Source organism: Peromyscus maniculatus, chromosome 16 (assembly GCF_049852395.1).
Source record: "Peromyscus maniculatus bairdii isolate BWxNUB_F1_BW_parent chromosome 16, HU_Pman_BW_mat_3.1, whole genome shotgun sequence".
NCBI lineage: Eukaryota > Metazoa > Chordata > Mammalia > Rodentia > Cricetidae > Peromyscus > Peromyscus maniculatus.
In genome coordinates this window covers 40550707-40568268 of record NC_134867.1, presented here as the reverse complement: position 1 = coordinate 40568268, position 17562 = coordinate 40550707, and the positions used below count along the sequence as shown (strand labels likewise).

Sequence of the window (17562 nt, the reverse complement as noted above, 5' to 3'; positions counted from 1 at the left end):
TTCAAGTCCTCAAGTGTGTGCAGCCTGCATGTTTTTCTAACTGAGCTATGGCCCTACCATGGTTCTGCAGATTTTGACTTGCATGGGTCAGTTTCTTAAAAAAGTGTGTGTGTGTGTGTGTGTGTGTGTGTGTGTGTGTGTGTGTGTATGAGAGAAAGAGAATGGAGGGAGAGATGTCCCATTCGTTAGTTCTACTTCTCTGCAGAGCTGTAATGTACCCTTCCTTGCTCATGAGGTGGTAACTGAATGCCAGCGATAACATCTACTCATCTTCATACCCTCACATTGCCAGATTCTCAGGAAGTGCTCAGCTCACAACCACGCACTGTGTGGTACTGTTGGACAAGTTCGTTCCCTGCCTAGCTATTCATGGACCATTTGGAGGAAGCCTAGTCCACGGCTGTGTGCCACGATGATGCCACACAGAGGAAACTGAGGTAGTCTTCTCACAATTCAAACACAGGTGGAAGGTAAGGGGGAGTCGTAGGGTAGGAGAAGAAATGGAGAGTCAACCTGGACCCGGGAGCTAGTGTTTCCAAGTGAAACCATTGGAGAGCCTAATGTAGGTAGGGTGTGTGGATTCAAGATTCAGGGGGTGAAGAGAGGAGACGATGAGAAACAGAGAATGAAGCGTCTCCCTTGAGGTATCTGGGAACCGGGGGCAGAGACAGAATTTCTCATCCTCTGATCTGATGCTAACATTCCTATCTCTCAGCATCATGAGACACAACCCTCTTGTTCCAGGGGTCCCTACCAGGGGTGGGGGAAAACAGAGCAGCAGAACTGTTGGTAGAGGCCAGGCTGGCACTGTTTTGGACAGCGTCCTGCTCTCTCCTCTGCTTTGAGGCCTGACAGATTCCTCAGGGTTGGGGAAGCAGGGGGAGAAAGTGCCGAGAGCCCCCGTCACGTCTTGGTGATGTGGTTTCACTCTTGAACTAGCAGCTGGCTGCCCAGGCCGGGTGGAGGCCTCTCTGAATGTACAGCTGCACTTCATAAATGACCCAGAAGCAACCCACTTCCTTTCCCAGTAACGACCAAGAACTGGCAAACCTGTTGTGTTGTCCCAGATGGGGCAGGGAGGGCCGGATTAGAAAGGGAAAGGCAGAATGTTAATTGGTAAAAGTGAAAGTGAACTTTCTCCCAAAGTCTGAGGTGATCCTGTTACTGTGTTCCTCAGAAGTGCCTCCACCTCATGTGGCAACCAGTGCCTCCTTTACCGGAAATGCAAACCCTGGATATGCGGCCCTTTATAAACTTGCCTGGTCCATCTCCGCAATGCTTGCTCAGCTGGCCATGGTTTCTTAACCATGAGCCAAGAAGCATAGAGGTGGCCCAGGCCTTTGACCTCTTCCTAGCCTAGAGGGTATTCATAAGCTATTAGGGACAACATTGTACCCCTCCCCACAGCACTGAAACTAACCCAGGAATGGGAACCACGCTAATTCATCATTTCCCAAGCTCCTCCATGTGAAGGTGCCGTCAGCATGATGTAATTCAGGGTAAGGTGGGAACAAGGGGCTGAATGTGAAGCTGAGCTGGCCCTGACCTAGCATCCAGCTCACTCCTGCTGAAGGACGGGTCTAAGGCCAGGCCCCGGCCTCCAACCGGTCAGCATGCTCAGCTCTGAGTGGATAGTCACCACCTCCTGAGTCTCAAAGGACGGTGCCAGATCAGATCCGGGACAGACGGCTCAGCAGCTGGCTGTTATTTTTATATGAACTCACTGCCAAGTCTGTAGACCTGCCAGTTTCACGGCGGTGACCTGATGATCCCCGGTGGCTTTGGAAATTCAGACCTCCAGATATTTGATCCAGTTGATAGAGTTGGTGGTTTCCAATCCTGCCACTCGAAGTCCAAATTCATACTTTACTCATCATCGTCATTCTGAAAATGGGACACGGGAAAAAAAATCATCCATTTTCCGCCATTGCCAGATTATTCAGTACTCTAGCATTCCTGGACAAAACATGTTTGAAAAGATTAAGATCGCTCCTCAAATCACAGAATTTTATAAGGTTCCATTTAAAGCTAGTGACTTGCATGGACTTCAGTGCTCTACTATGTATTCCCTTCCTGACACTTAAAACATCTTCAGTTGCTCATGTCACATAGGTTTCCAGTATGGACAGCTGTGAGTCACCACCGTAGAAGGTGCGGCCTCAGAACCTGAGCCAAATCAAGCCCACTCATTTCCAGAGCGCTCTGTTTTGCCTGGTGGATGTGTTGGCCATCTGCTAGGCTTCACACTCCACCTGAGGTCAGAGCCTGTGGCCTGTGGCTGCCCTGCCTACCACTCTGTCACCGCGGACTCGGGGCCTGACATCCCAAAACTTCAGGATAAATATTTATGGACCGAATGCCTTGACACTGAACGTTGGTTGTGTAATTGTGTCCATTGTCTTTCTTCTGCAGCGAACGATCCTCAGGGATCAGGAGTGTGAAGATGGGGCTGAGCGGAAGAAATAGAATCCTGACATCACTCATGTGTGTCCCTGTGCGGCTACAGTCCGGGGAATTCTCAGACCCCATGTCTTCATCCAAAATACCTTCCCTCTACCTTCAAAACAAACAAATAAACCAACACCAATGCGGTGACCTCCGGTAACCAGGCAGAAGGGGGAATAAAAGTAAAGGGAACAGTTTAGAAAGAAAAGCTTCAACACCCTATGATAGTAATATTTTTTTATTGTCGACTTGACTGGATTCGGCATCACCTTGGAGACACACTTCCGGGTATATCCGTGAGGGTGTATTCAGAGAGGTTCACCTGGGCAAGGAAAATCCACCCTGAGTGTGAGCAACACCATCCCACAGACTAGGATTCCAGAATGGATGGGGGGTTATAAACTGAATGTCTGCATTCATCTCTCCCATTCCTGACTGTGGATACAAGGTAACCAGCCACACCTCCCACTACCAGGTCTTCTCCACCATAATGTAGACCCTGCCCCCCACAATGGGATTCAAAATAAAACCCATTCTTTAAAATGCTTCTCTCGGGTATTTTGTCATAGCAGTGAGAAAGTAACTAATACCACCATCTTCGCAATAATCATGCAGTTAAATTCACTAAGGGTTTTCTATCAGACTTGTACTTTAGTATTTCCTCAATTCCACCTATAAGAAGATGTGAGTACTATAGCATTTGTGCAGGAAAACCTTGGAGCTCTGATTAGCTGAAATAACTTGCCAAAGCTGGCAGATGGAGAAGTCAGAATTCCCCTACAACTCTATGTCCAGAGTTGTCCACCAAGCCCAGCAAGATGAGACTATGGGGATAAGGTCCAAGCTTCACTCATCTCTGTTTAACTCATAACTGATTGGCCTAAAGTCATGTACAACATGTAGTAACTGTTCATACAGGAGGAGGTGGGGTTAAACATGCCAGGACAGGGTCATTTTTACTTGGAAATGTCCCTGCATGAAAGGAAGAGCCACCTCTGGAGGGGGAAAATAATAGCCAGGGTTCTCAATCCCACAAAAGAAAGCATGCTTTATTCTATATGTTTGGAATCCATAGCATCAATGTAAAGGCCATTTTAAAGTAGTTGTGAGAAGCCAAAACACAGGAAGCAGCTGGAAGGATCCTGAAGGTCTTTTGTTCTGACTTGATCGTTTTCCACGGGCTAAGCTGAAGAGGAGCAGTTGGGGCAAATTCTTCCAACGGTACGTAAGTAGACGGTCCACAAGTGAAGCAATTACAAGACACAGTGATCATAGCTCTGGGCAGTGTCTGCACTTCTCTCTAGCTCTTCTGGGCAGAGGGTCAGCTCTGCCCTCAGACGCCTCCTCATGTGGCTTCCTCTTCTCCCAGCCTTCTCCAGAACGTTTGTGTGCTATAATTAGATCCTTCTCTGAATGCCTTCTCATCTTCTTCCTGACATTTAAAGAAAACGGAAGGAAGGAAGTGAAAGCCAAGAAGAGTTAAAATGAGTAAGCAAAGCAGGGTTAGAATACACAATTAAGCACATTTCCAGTGTAGCCTCCACGTGTTAACACTGTTTTAGATACCTTTAAGTTGATGAGGGCCAGAGCTGTATCTCATGATTGGTTGATATTTACTATATATTGTTATTACCATAATGTATGCATAAATGATTGTCCATGACCCAGTTCCTTAGAGGATACTGTGTCTCGCATAGTGTGACAACAGAATCATCTCCACCTATCAGAATAAAGAAACATGAGGGAAATCCTAACATCCGTGACTGGCATTCCCAATAGCACAGAATCCTGAGCTCACTCTTGCAAATGATTAAATAGGTCTGAAGGGGATGGTATGATTACTTTAAAAAACCAACGTTGAGAAATTCTTGATAGAAGATGCATTAGGTAGTATTTACTTAAGGGTCAATGAGCTGATAGTTCTTCAGTTCACCAGGGTAACCTCATAGCACCTCATGTTGAACGGACCCCAGATCTTCATACTCACCCAAAGATGTCCAACTTTTCTGTTTGCTGGTTCCACTCCCTACTTGCCACAAGACTTGAAAACACAACAGTAAGGGTATGCCAATCTTGGAATAGACTCAGCCACCAAGACCTGCATTTTATTTTTCTTTATAACTTCTCTTGCTCCTGTTCCTGATTTTCCATTCTTAGAACCCAGCTTTTGGGTTATCAGCTTCTAATACCTCCTGGGTAGTTCAATTTATCTCCTTGCCTAAAATTTTCTGCCTATAAGCTCGCTCTCTCTCTCTCTCTCTCTCTCTCTCTCTCTCTCTCTCTCTCTCTCTCTCTCTCACACACACACACACACACACACACACACACACACACACACACACACACACATGCTTTCCCGTATAGGTAGGTCCCAAGTGATGTCTCAATTTCTGGAACATGCCTGGGTCTTAAAAAAGATGTTTACTGGGTTGTAATTCTAGAATTATAATTTAGAGCCCAAGACTAGAAAGTTTTAGTTTTTGTGGCATTCAATACCACTGCCTCCTAGTTTAGTGCATTTACTTTCTCATCGACATTCATCTCTTGTGAAAGGCTACAAGTGACTTCAACATATACAATCACACTTCAGGGTTTTTATATTCCTTCTACAAGCCGAGTGAAAATTGTTTTACATGAGATAGTTCTTGATGAATATAAAATTATGTTAAAATGCATGCTATCATTTAGGGGTTTTCCAGTATCTTGAAGTAGTATTTTATTCGTAGAAATTTTTTTTGTTTGATCTTTGACACAATGTCTCACTGTGTAGCCCAGGCTGTCCACGGTGTTGTTCTTTCAGTCAAGTGAAGGCTAGAATTAGAACAATCTCAAATGCAGATGTCACTCACTAGCTGAGTTAAAAATGATAGCCAGGAAGATCAAAATATTCCAAGTCCTTTGCAGGCCAGGTTTCTTCATATTCTTTGTTGTACGTCCTGGAATGGTTGCATAAAGAAAAAAAAAAAACTTTGCTCATAGGGCACCCTGTTTATCGAGTTACCACATCCTCCTGTGGTTCATTATGAAGAGTTAAAACCCAAACGAACACCACCTCCTGCCACGTCATCCAGGTCTGTTGGCCCTCACACTTAGGTATCACGCCCTAAGCCCACTGTAAACATGGGCTCATTCCATCACCGAGACTGAGTAGACCATCACCCAAATGCGGTTGGTGTCCACCCAAGGCTCAGGCATTGACGTTATCTTGAGACCATGCAGCTTGAAGTTTTGTGGCAGCAGAGGGGAATTCAAGCCCAAAGAGTAGGTCTCCTAAATTGCTTGTCACTGTCTCCATCAACACAGCTTTGACATGTCATCAGTCAATCTCCTGGAGGCCCAGTTTTTTCATTTGCAGGCATCGTCAGCTAGGATTTTCACATGACAGAATTTAGACTAATCCTAGACGTTGAAAACCAAGTGTTAGATAGAAGCTTCTCTTTCTATGGTCAAGTTCAGTGAGGGACAGTTTCTGTATTAAAAGCCCTTTCTTAGTCGGAGTTAATAACATCATGTGCCATTATTAATATCAGGGGACTCCTTCTGAAATCAAATTAGAAGATTTCACTTTTACTTGGCAGTCATAGATTTTCTTTGTCTGTTCACACTCTATAGTGAAGGCTGTGGGAGGTTTGCCTATAATAACATTTTGATATACCTGATTTCAGACTTTTATTATGATGCCCACGATAATATCCACACAGATAAATGAAAGCGTGAAGCATTGATTCAGTGTCTCTGTGTGACATAGATAGCCAGGTGTGATCATTGCAGCCTGAAGTCAGGTAATTTGTCTCTGGATAATTACCTCTTCTGCCCAGTTCACCTGAGAATTCAACTCTTATTTCCCTGCGGATTCTAATCCTGACTCTGCCATTTTCTGAGTCACTATCACCTCTGGAAAACTGTCAATCATCTCTCATGAAGGCTATTTTTTCTCTAAGATATAATTGTAACCAAAGAACTAGTTTGAATATGCCTTGCGATTTTATAAGTATTCCTACAGATTCCCCGCCCCCATATCTAAAGTCCAGAGGCTTTCACTATTTTAACACAGTGAATTACGGCAGGGATGCTTGTGGAAGAACACCTGTAGCCGTACTTCAAGTAGTTGTGAGTAGAAATTTCAGTTCTTAGCAAAGACACATCTGTAACTTATCACTTGCGGTTGTGTGTGGGTTCCTTTAAGAATGCAGTTCTTTTACATGTTATATGGATTTTTGATAGATCTTATCATCTCTTTCACTCTTTGACATCCCTTGGGGTTCATTCACTTATTTATTTATTTATTTATTTATTTATTTATTTATTTATTTATTTATTTATTTTTGTCTTAAGCCCTTTCTTTCTCCTTCTAAATGCAACCAATAGCCCAATCTTGCACTGTACTTTCAAAATAGATCTCAAATCTGTTTTTACTTAGCTTTCTTGCTCTTGTCTCCATCTTAGCCATTATAATTTAATCTCGTTATATGAATCTCTCCCTCTGGAGGGACACATGGCAATTACTAAACACCTCCACAGATGTCTGCTCTGTCACCCACTTTCATGTGCAAGTCCAAGTGGGGTATGCCCTTCTATTGTTTAAGTCTCCCCACAGCTTCCTGCTGACCCCAGAATAAAGAGCGAACAGGAGATCCAGCTCTTCTCCAGATTCACAGAGGCGTCTCCTTGCACTTCGGCCACACTGACCTTCTGGTGGGCCAAGTTCTTCTCCATTTTCCAAATGTTAGAGCTTCGTGCATAAATTAACCCTCTGCTTTGCCTGGCCTTTCTCAATTGTGCTATGTTTTGAACGCAGCACATTCTGTAAGGACTTGCACACATCTGCTCTAATCCAACACCTTCAAAGCCAATATGACAGCATCTATCCTCCTGTACGGAGTGTTGGATACTAGCTCCCAACTCCAAGCCAACCTCTCTGTCCTTGACTTTGTGACATTGGGCTGGCACACCGAAAGCCCTCTTTTCAGCAAATATGTTATGTACTTACTTACAAGAGGATATTAGCAGTTAAGTAAATGATAACCAAGCTACAATCTGTAGATGCAGAGAGGTTAGGTAATGAGGAGGGCCATAGGGGGACTCACGGATCTCCCTTGGAGGGGAAATAGAACAGATTTTACAGGTGGACTGGGGAGGGTGGGGATGGGAGCAGGAGGGATCAGGTGGTGGGGAGGATGGAGGGAGAAAGCTTGGGCAGAGACAGCTGGAATTGGGGAGCACTTGGGGGGTGGTGTGAAATCCTAATGAGTGGAAACTTCCTGGATTCTATGAGTGTGATCCTAATGAGGACTCCTAGTAACGGGGGATACTGAGTCTCAGCTGGCCGTCTCTTGTAGTCAGGCAAGGCTTCCAGTGGAAGGACTGGGTTGCATTCAATTGAGTTGTTGGCCAAGAGGGTCCTGTGGAAATCCCCAAACAGCCCAAGCTGATGCTAAGACAAAGAGTTGTACCTTGCAAGCTGACAGCTGGGCTCCATTGCTGAGGACAACATCTACCCAAGTCATGTCATTGACATGGAGAAGTGGAGTTAGAACATACATGGAGTCTTCACCCCTACTTTCTGGTCTCTTCGGTGCAGGAAGGTCCTCTGCAGGCCACTGAAAGAGAAACATGGACACCAGCCCAGCCACAAAACCTTTGACCTACAATCTGTCCTGCTTGCAAAATATGCTAGCAATGGGGGCACAGAACTTGTGACAACAGCCAACCAATATCTGATTTGATGTAAGGCCTACTCCCTGTTCCCAACACTGCTTGGGTAACCCAGAACCAGAGACTAGATAACCCCGAGTCCTAGGGTAAGACCAAACATGACTGGTCTAAAAGAAAATGATTCCTAATGAGAGTCTGCTATACTCACAGATCAGTGTCTTATCCAATCATCATCAGAGAGACTTCCTCTGGCAGCAGACAGGAACAGACTCAGAGACCCACAGCCAGACATTCGGTGGAGAGAGAATCTAAATGGGGGTCTCCATCAAATCCCTCCCTCCGAGTTCAGGACATCTTGTGGAAAAGTAAGTAGAAAGAGTGTAAGAGACAGAGGGTGGCTGGAGGACCCCAGGAGAACAAGGCCCTCTGAATCAACTCAGCAAGGTGCATGTGAGCTCACAGAGACAGAAGCAGCAAGCACAGGGACAACATGGTCTGCATCAGGTCCTCTGTGTGCATATTATATCTGTTAGCATAGTGTTTTTTATGGGGCTCCTGACTATGAGCATGAGTCGGTCTCACCCTATTGCCCGCTTTCAGGACCCTTTTCCTCCTGTTGGGTTGCGATGTCCAACTTCGATATGAAAGTTTTTAACCTCACCTTGTTATATTTTATTTTGTCATATCTGCTTGTTAATCTTTTAGAAGGCTGTTCTTTTCTAATGAGAGACAGAAAGGGAGTGGATCCAGAGGGGGATAGGAAGAGGGGGAGGAACTTGGAGGAGTAGAGGGAGGAATCTGGATACACTGTATAATAAAAGAATCTGTATTCAATAAGAAATTATACAAGTATTTAAAAAAAAAAGAAGAAAGAAAAGAAAAAAGAGAGAAAAGAAAGCCCTCTTCTTCCTGGGCTGGTTTCCTGTTGGGTTCTGCTCTCACACAAAGTTGTGTGCTATACAAACAGGATCTCTTGTTAGTTTCGGCACAGAAAGGTGAGTGTGTGTGTGTGTGTGTGTGTGTGTGTGTGTGTGTGTGTGTGTGTGGTGGGGAGTTGAACACACACCCAGCTTCCCTCAGTCTACACACAAAACGGCAGTCTGAATTCCCAGACTTCTATTTCCTGGCAGACGGGTCCATCGTCACATGACTGCCAGGAAGGCCATGTAGATCCCAAATTTGCATACACGGTACTTATTTGAGTAATGACAATACACACTGAAAACATTTTAGCGCCTTTTCTGGCTTGAAAGCTATTAAACCCTTGCGATACTATTTCAAATGAAGAAGGTAACTTTATGGGGTTAAAAAGCAACACTCAGACCCCTGGAGGGGGGCTGCTGCCTAGCAGCTGCGGGCATACTTAGGCTGTCGGGTAAAGTGAGGAGAAATTGGGGAGTTGAGCTGGGCCAAGCCTCACTGCCTAGTACAGAGGCGCTGTTGCCTGCCAGACAGGGCACAAAAACGGCCAAGGTTGGGGATGAGGACAAGGCCAGCACCCAGATTGTCCCAGACGTGTTTACAGCAATATGGAGTTGAAGGTTTAAGGAAGAATTGTAGACTTTTGGAAATGTGTTCACAAGTCGATTTTATTTATTGAATATTTATACACTATTTAGCTTGCAAATATTTTTCTAAGCACAATATATGGCTCTTAGGTTTTAGTTAGCCTTTATTTAAAAAGAGGGGTGCGTGTGATGTGGGTGTCACTGGTGCTGTGTTTTCAGAGACTGAGGAAGAATAAGGGGATGAAACTCATCAGGGTGGTCAGCATGCTCCGTAAGGTGGAGCTACGATTCAGTCCTGGAAGCCTGGCTCCGAAATCCAATCCTATAAGAGGAGACTATGTTGAGACTCACCATTTCAGCATAATTTAGGAATCAGTCAGCTTGGGGAACACAGGCCCTTCCTAAGTGTGGATTTCCTTTCCTACAAAGACAACCGAAGATGGACTGGAGTATGGATTGACTGAATCCCATACTCCGACCGACCGAAGTCGCACAGGTGTGGTGTTCTACAGCTCAGCTCCTGGCCACCAGGGAATGCTTTTACATAATTAAATTCCCCTCTGGTGATCTCACCCCTTAATGCGCTCTATAAACAGGAGTCAATGGGAGCTCTCTCAAAGCATGCCCACCTAGGGAACCAGTTTCTCCGCTTCTGTTGATGGCTGTCTTTGTTTACATGGGCTCTTCCCTTGTCTGGGAGCAGGAGTCCATTCTTGAGGCCACAGTCCCCAGTCCCCAGGGATACTATCTGTGCTGGAAGGCCAGTGTCTGGTTGTCTGCTCCACAGGGTCAAACTCCGCCTGGATTCTTGCTTTGGTTGTGGCAAAAAGACAAATAATTTCCAGTTTCTTCCTCCTTTCTGTTTTCCTTTTTTTCCACCACCAGGTCTAGGTGACCCAAAGTGTAACCTGATTTTTCTAACTTTGGTTTCTAGGACGACTAACAAAATTTGCTGTTTTTCCCTCCTTCAAGACAATGGTCCAACTTCTGGTCAAGGCTATTTACTCAATATCCAGGGCCTGAACTGGAATGTGATCTCTCAGCCTTTTCCCATCATGTGACAGGCGACTTTGCCGTGCTTCACAAGGAGGCCAGCAGCTGCAGGTTTGCAAAGGTTTTTTTTGTTTGTTTGTTTCAGTTTTGTTGTGTTTTTGAGACAGGGTCTCATACAGCCTAACCGGCCTAGAACTCACTATATAGAAAAGGACCTTGAATTTCCGATTCTCCTGCTGATGCTGGGAAAACTGAGGGGTTCGTTTATGCTCCCCGCATGTTACTAGGAAAATTGGGGCTTCCCTCTTTTGCGCTCTTAGTTTACTAATAAAATAATTTAGAAAAAGATTCTGAAGGATGCTCACGGACAATTTTATTAGCCTTTGAGAAAAACCAATGGGGCAGCCGAGCTGTGAATCTTGGCAGTTACCAGGGAGTGGGAGGAGAAGAAAGAGAGAGCCGGGCTGAAGTTAGGGCCTGAGAAAGCCCGAAGGGTCAGAGGAAAAGGCCCAGGCTTAAGGCAGTGTCTATAAAAAAAAAATAAAAAAAGGATGAAAAGAAGAAAAAGGAAAAGTTATACTTTTCCCAGAAAGGCCACACAATGGACACTCTACAAATAGCTTCATCAAAAAAGGAGCTGTGGAAGAATAAAGACATTATTTCATTACATGGATAATTAGCCCTCCTATTTCCTTAGCATGCCTTCTGATGAACCATCTTTCCTTGGAGTAGGGGGTGGATATGAGACCGGGCTATTGACAGGAGGCAATGGTGTATAATGTTTGGAGCAGTTTAGGATATCTTCGAATGTCAGAGGCCCCTCCCCTCCCCTCCCCTCCCCTCCCCTCCCCTCCCCTCCCCTCCCCTCCCCTCCTCCTCCTTTTTTTTTTTGTTTTTTTTTTGTTTTTTTTTTTGAGACAGGCTCTCACTGTGCAGCCCTGGCTGGCCTTGAACTCACTATGTAGACCAGGAACTCACAAAGCTCCACCTACTTCTACCTCCAGTGTTCCAGGATTGAAAGGCTTGGGTCACTCTGTCACTAAGCCCTCAGCAACTCTATTCTTTTAAGCAGGAGGAAGTAGATTTCCCTTCATGGGCCCCAACAAAGCCCAGACACCTCTGCTTTTTCATGTAGCAATTTAAATCTCAAGGAAGTGTTTTCTTTTTCAGTGCAACCAGAGAAACAGAAAGCATGGTCTAAACCCATGAGGGAGAGGTCCATCCTCACTGGCCCCCAATCTTGCTAATCTCTGTCTAGTTACCTAGGTGCTGGAATTATAGGTGTGTGCCATTAAACCTAGATTGTATGGTGTTGAGAATCAAATTCAGGTTTCCACGCATGCTACCAACTAAGTCACATTGCCCAGCCTGGGAGCTTGGTAGAATTACAGTCTCATCACCCATGTCAGGAATCTTTATTTGCACTGGATAGTTTGTATGGACTTTAAAATTTGAGAACCCTGAGTTAAGTAAGACCAAGCTGCATTCATATTTATAAATAATATAGATTGCTGACCTGATAGCAGCTTGCAATTGGCTCGCTAGTCTATGACATTTGCATTTATCTCTTCTCTTGTGGCTCTGGTGTTTTCCAAGACATCAACACACCAGCAGGCACAGGAAGAAAAATCGATTTACAGACACTCTTGCCTGGAAAATATAAACCTTACCCTTTTTTGGTTTCTCCATCAAGTGATATGTTCATACCAAAGATAAATTGGTGTCATTCAATTTTGGTGCTAATATTTGAGCTAACATGCTTAAAAAAATCACTTCAGTTCAGCCTTCTTTAAACCCTCAATTTAAATACACCCCCCGCCATGTATTTCTGCGTCTTATTTTTGTTTGATGTTGCCCCATGGGAAGTTACTTCATTGCGTTGGATGGCAGGATGGAAGTCCATATAGCTGGGCAGGGTCTCACACAAAAGGCTCACAAGTTGAATGAAGATAATCAAATGCCAAGCTTCTTAAATCTGCACTGAGAGAACAGTGGGCATAACTTCACATGCTTAACACAGCGCACAGCAAACCTGTAGCAGCGTCAGATGGCCGTCCCTCTGCCATACCAGCCTGCCTTGATCATCCCTGGGAATGAAGTTGAACTTGATCCTCCAGCTCTTGCAACAGACAAAAACAGCATCTGGAACCAACAACCCAGGGCCATGGCTGTTACACGCCGATTAGCCTGCTGAGCTGCTGGGAGTCAATTTGTGTTCTCTGAGCCAAGGTCACCAAGGGTCATGATTTCAAAACAAGTTGCCCAATATATGTGAAGTGCCTCACATACATACATTAATCGTATCTTGCATATCAGGTGTCCTGGCCCTGTACACACTCTGTTTAATCTTCCTAACATGACTAGCGCGGTACTAATTTGCTTATAGTTGCTCAAATGCGAGCCTCTTCCCTCTCATTTGTTCTCTTCAGCAGCAGAATTGAATGTTGACCAACAACACCGTCAAGACACGTGACACCTGCTCACATATCACCCCCGCCACTTGTTTACCGTCTTGTATGATTGGCATGTGTGATAGTCTCCCAAAGTCATGTTCTAAAGCTTTGGTCTTCAGTGAAGCAGGATGCAGAGGCAGGGCCTTGAGCTGTGAGTGACTCACTCATGAGGGTGCTCACATCATGACTAGATTAAGCCTACCTGGAGGAGGCAAGTGACTGTGGGCATGTCTTGAAGAGTGTCCTTTGTCCTCGGGCCCCTTCACTCATTCTCTGCTCCCTGCTTGTCTTTAGGTAAGCAGCTTTGTTGACAGAATGTGCAGTCTGATTGTGGGCCTGGAGCCAAGTGGCCATGCATTGACCTTCTGAAACCAGGACCCAAGACAAATCCTTCCTCCATTAAGTCTAGAAAGGCCGATTCATACACCCAGCTCATTACGAGTGTTACAAATACAGGAACCTTCTGCTTCTTTTCCACCCATGTACTTCAGCTCTTACATGTGTACACGATACAAAGTCAGTACTTTAAAAATAACGGTTGAAAAAAGGAGCATGATTCTGGAAAAAAAAAAAAAGCACCTGGTGTGTTTGGCAAAAGAGCGATAATTTAAAAAATTATCATTGCTAAAATGAGTGGAATTTTGAAAACCACAAGGATTTACAAGTAGAATACTGATGTTCTAGAACACCAGGGACAGCAGCTTGGGACAGGAAAGGAAGAGGAGAGTGAACGCCATCCTGTGGCTTTGACCTGCCCAGATGGTTGCCATCCCTTTGCTGGCTCATGGACATGGGAATGCTCAGAACACTGTCCCTGAAGCCATGGAAATCACCTCATTGCTGGAAATGTCCACAAAGTTTTCTACGGTCTCCAAGTACCCAGTTCTTGTGCCAATTTCACTCACAAACTGGTTTAAATGGTACCCTTGAAATATTTGTTTGGTGAATAAAATACGTATTACTGAGACTTCAGAGCCATTACAAAAACCAATATATTGGTTCATGACTTCTACTATTGACCCCGTGAGTGAAGTGAAGGTTGCAACCTGGAGAGCCTTGGTGACACTCAAGCTTCAGAGCATGCATCAGTCAGTTTGGTTGCTGTGACAAATAGCCCTCATGGCTAAGACCAGAGGGTTTATTTCTCCTAGTTGCAGAGGCCAGCTGGGAACTCTTCAAAAGTCAAGGTGCACTTTTGCTTTCTAGCAGCGGCTTTCTTCCTAGCCTGAGGACCTCCGCCTTCTCAAAACGTGCTTATTTGCCATGTCCAGCTCTTCTGTGAAGCCTGGGAGGAGAGGCAGGTGAGATAAAAGGGAGGAGGTGAGGAGTGTAGCGAAGTTGATTGCTTTTTGCTTACCTTTTATAAAGCCAGCAGCCTTAGGAGATTAGGGACCCAGCCTTACAACCTCACTTAACTTTAATTGTTACCTCCAAATTCAGTCATGCTGAGTTAGGGCTTCAATGTATCAACAGGGGAGAGGTGGGTAAAACTGAGTCCACGGCATGACTGGGTTTTGCCAGGCACATTTTTTTTCTTCCTTCTTTGACATCATCAACTTTCCTGAACGTGGGGTTACACACTGTAATCCTAGCATTTGAGAGGCTGAGGCAGGAGGATTGCTGTTAGCTTGAGGACAGTCTGGGCGACACAGTGACATCCTGTCTCAAACCTTTCCACATGATATATTTCTTATACAATCCCCACTGTAACCTACTGCTTCTCCTGGGCCGCTTCTCTCCTTTTATCTACCAGGGTCCCTTAAGACACTCAAATGTTTAACCAGAGAGTAGGTTTTTCTAAGCTAAAATTTTAGTGCATCATAAGCCTAGGACAGAGGAGTATGGGGATTGTGGGTACATGAGAATTGGGATAAAGATTAGTAAGTCTGAGTCCCTGTATTTGTTCGCCTATCTTTGAGGAGACATTTAAGTAGGTTTCTATTTCATGCCACTCAGTCCGTTTACGTCTTGTATCAATTAAATGACACTTTGGGGTAGCGATGGTTTTGTTGATGTTCAACTACAGATAACTACGCAGAGGCTAGAAGCAGACGGGGCCCTCCACAGCAGAACTAAGCAAGTTGTCTTTATTGTGGCCCACAGCAAGAACCGTTATCATCGGGACTCGGTGTACTGTGATGTACTCTGATCTAGTTGAAACCCATCCCATGATATAGTGCTTATTATGGCCTTAGAGAGTCGATTTCTCAAACAAAACTCTGACCTGTGGTTTATGAAAGCCAGCTCTAACGAGCCAGACTCAAGAGGTTTTGGTTTCCTTTCTCTTAAGAGATATTTGGTGTCACACATGGGAACTCACACCTGTAATTTTACCGCTTGGGAGGCTAAGACTGGCATCTTGCTGGGAGTTCAAGGCCAACCTGGGCTAAAGAGTGAACAAGACCCTGTCTTAAAACACCAAAGCAGTTTTTTTTTGGTTTTGTTTTGCTCTTATTATGAAGGCTTCTTGTCTATTTGTCTGTTGGGATCCTCTGTCTTGTTTTCCTTTTCTTTTTTGGCTTGGTATTTTGAGTCAAGGTCTCACTATGCAGCCTAGGCTTGCTTCAAGTTCATGATGCTCCTGCCTCAGTCTTCTGAGCACCAGGATTTCAGGTGTGGACCATCATGCCTGGGTTGGCCTGGGTTTTTTGTTTGTTTTTAAATACATACGAACAGTGTACTATGTAGAAGGGATGATTTTGTTCTCTCTTGGAGACCGATAGCTACTGTATCTACTGAAAATTTTCTACTCACAGTAGACACCTAGGGCTGGAGAGAACTGTGGGGACCAGGTCAGAAGCCTCCACTCCACATGTCCCAGTTCAACCTCTCCGGGTTTAGACCTGGGGATCTTGGCAGAGCAAGTCAACAAAAATGGAGACCTCTTTGCTCCTTTCAACACGCCCTTCTGCACAGTGCTGGTCTCCAGCTTGGTTTGCCGACTGTCAGCTGGCGGAGATCTTGATGTCCCTGCAAATTGCTGGGACAGTTTTGTTTTGTTTTTTGTTTTGAGTTTCCTGGTTGTTCTTTCCAGGTCCCAGCGGCATGGTTGATTTGTTGACTGTGGTTTGAGGTCGCCGAGAAGCTTATTCTAGAAACAGGAGAGAGAAAAAAAACCCCCAAGATTCAATTGCCCACGTCAAATAGCTGAAGAAGCTGACTGCCGTCAGCAGAAGCCAGTGTGAAGCCACTAATTGGTGAAGCCGAGTCCTGTGCTGCCATCTATTGGTAATTCCATGAAACAGCAGGGCCATAGCTTTTATCGCTGCTTGTTTTAAAAATTGTCTTGGAAGTGGGCTGGAGAACTTAAGATTCATTTCACCCGTTCTCCAAAACTCGACTTCCCAGGCATCCCGAATCTAGTTCAAGAAGCTATGGATGGGAATGACCTGTCTTTAACCCGGATGAAGCTCCTTAATATGGGAGACCAAAGGGAAGGGGGAATTCCCACGCAGGCTCATTACTGTCCAAGCTGACATACTTCCCCATTAGGATACTAAGGGAAGAAGGGCCCGACTGCCTGTCTGAGGAGTTTCAAAGAACACTCTGTTCGTGCCCTGCAGATCTCTGATTGCTTCATGAGCCTCCTGAGACCGTGTGCAGAGGGCAGCTTTCAGACCACACAAAGGAGCTCCTGGGTGTCGGAAGCCGGCTGCTTCTAAACGATCCGGTATCTGGATGATTTGTCCATGAGAGAAACAGGACATTGCATTCCAGCCACTTCCATTCTCACAGGGGCTCAGCTCATTCACAAAAATAAGTTGATGCCCAGATAAACACACAGGATTTTATTTCTTGAGACGTTTACACTGGAAAGAAACATCTATGTAATGGCAGATACAATTTATTTTAACTACTCAGGCATTACATACTTGTGAGATTTATTTAAAATGTTAACCTAAGAGAACTATTCCAAGAGAGTGAAGAGCCATGGTTCTGTGGTTCACTCTGTGTGTGTGTGTGTGTGTGTGTGTGTGTGTGTGTGTCTGTAGATAGATAGATAGATAGATAGATAGATAGATAGATAGATAGATAGATAGACAGATCTTTCATCTTACTGGATGCTCAGATACATAAATGAATAATGAAGACTAAAGTATTTAGCACACAAACATAGTGGGAAATGGCATTAAGTATGTAGGAAGACGCATGCAGGAAACCAGTGAGGAAGATGTGTGGAGGAACAGGTCGCCATTTTGTTTTGGGTGGTCAGAGTGCGCCTTGGGAAAGCTGCATCTGAACAGAGACTCCAGATGCATGGAAGAGTTAGCCTTGTAGGTGTGAGGAGGAGGAACATGCCAGATTGGGAAATAAGGGGGGAGGGGGGCAGAAAGAGCCTGTGCAAAGGCCCTGAGGAAGGCTGTGCCTGGAATGATAGGGAAGGATTGCACAACTCCTTGTTAGTTCCACGGAGGAATCAGGCTTTCCCCTTCCCCCTCTGGTAATAAGACTTACACCCAAGGCTTCATGCATGATGGGTGAGCACTCTACCACTGAGCTACACTCTG

General features: G+C 45.0%; 2 long non-coding RNA genes across 3 annotated transcripts; one reads left to right on the top strand and one right to left on the bottom strand.

The window, feature by feature from the left end:
• Nucleotides 1-3472: 3472 nt before the first annotated feature.
• Nucleotides 3473-8463, bottom strand: LOC143268890 (uncharacterized). The gene is made up of 3 exons (XR_013045067.1): nucleotides 8309-8463; nucleotides 7899-8045; nucleotides 3473-3877 (listed from the first exon to the last, which is right to left on the bottom strand). It is a non-coding gene; the product is annotated as an uncharacterized LOC143268890 (long non-coding RNA).
• On the top strand, nucleotides 8183-16979 carry LOC121823200 (uncharacterized). Of its 2 annotated transcripts, XR_006064575.2 has the most exons (5): nucleotides 8183-8465; nucleotides 10581-10712; nucleotides 13349-14355; nucleotides 16089-16282; nucleotides 16618-16979. It is a non-coding gene; the product is annotated as an uncharacterized LOC121823200 (long non-coding RNA). The 2 variants fall into 2 exon arrangements; XR_006064574.2 differs by lacking the exon at nucleotides 13349-14355 and having other exon boundaries at nucleotides 8195-8465.
• The last annotated feature ends 583 nt before the right edge of the window (nucleotides 16980-17562 follow it).